Source organism: Miscanthus floridulus, chromosome 10 (assembly GCF_019320115.1).
Source record: "Miscanthus floridulus cultivar M001 chromosome 10, ASM1932011v1, whole genome shotgun sequence".
Classification (NCBI taxonomy): Eukaryota; Viridiplantae; Streptophyta; class Magnoliopsida; order Poales; family Poaceae; genus Miscanthus; species Miscanthus floridulus.
The window spans coordinates 94,020,145-94,021,398 of record NC_089589.1 but is presented as its reverse complement, the minus strand read 5'-3'; the positions used below and the strand labels follow the sequence as shown (position 1 = coordinate 94,021,398).

General features: G+C 40.4%; 1 non-coding gene across 1 annotated transcript; it reads left to right on the top strand.

Moving 5' to 3' along the window:
- The first annotated feature begins 376 nt into the window (after nt 1-376).
- LOC136490303 (small nucleolar RNA R71) lies at nt 377-483 on the top strand. The gene has a single exon (XR_010767593.1). It is a non-coding gene; the product is annotated as a small nucleolar RNA R71 (small nucleolar RNA).
- Nucleotides 484-1,254: the final 771 nt, after the last annotated feature.

Below are 1,254 nucleotides of genomic sequence, written 5' to 3'. Positions count from 1 at the left end.
ATTCACATCCTCATGGGTCTCATGGTAGCTATTCCCGAATGCCTAGTGTTTCCACACACTTCACATGTTATACGAGAATCATGAATGTGCATGACTTCTTGCTTCTCATTGGCTCGATCTTCAAGCTTCTTCATCAGCAGGTCCATCTTGGCAGACAACATGTCTACTTTCTTGAGTTGATGTATACCTCGACCTCTTTTGCGGGGTTTGAGCACGTTCTTCATTCTAACCTTGATTGGAGGCCATCTTCTCCACAAGAGCTATTGCATCTGGTATGGTGAGTGACAGGAATGCACCTCTAGCAGCAGCATCCATAGTCTCATGGGTACTGTTGGTCAACCTATGGTAGAAAGTCTACATAAGTAGCCAATTCTCCATCCTATGATGAGGACATTCTGCAATGTAATCTTGAAAGCGTTTCCATGCCTCAGGGACAGATTCATCATGTTATTGCTGAAAGCTTGAGATTTTCCCACGTAGAGCATTGGTCTTGCCTGTGGGAAAGAACTTTGCTAGAAAGGTGGTGGAGCAGTTATCCCATGTAGTATTTTTGTCTGTTGGCGTAGAACCACTGCTTTTGTAATAGAACCGACCAATTTATAAGAGCATAAGTATGAAAGCAATCACCGGAGTGATCAAACTGTCATACTTGAACCCATATAAACCCGGTAGTCAACTGAAACCACAAAGGATTTCAAACAAACTTGCATACAACCAAGATCATAGTGATTCAAAATAACAAGCCACATATTACATCCATTTCACAAGTAGTTCACAAGTACCTCATACATCGGAGATCACATAGTTATTACAACATGAGTTCACAAATAGCGGAAGCAAAGTAGTTTGAGACCATCAGACACACTTAGTCCAAACCATAGTCATATCCAGCAAAAGCAACATGATAAGATAACATAGAAGATCATGCCCCATGATCTAGTCTTCATCCCCCGTAGAGTGGAGACAATACTTTCAGTAGCCGTTATAGAGCACATCATCTGCAACAAGGGGGAATAAACCCTGAGTAAGAGAATGTACTTAGCTAGACTTACCCATCGTCAACCAAAAATAAATGACACCAAGGAGTATGTAAGGCTTTATTAGTGGATCTCGCTTGACAACCATTTTTGCATAAAAGCTTGATGATACAAGAGCATAATTTAAATTATTAGTTAAGCAGCAAGTTATCAATATTAACCTGTCTGGTAGATTAGCACCTGTATTAGAGCAAGCAATTGATTAAACTCCAAACAT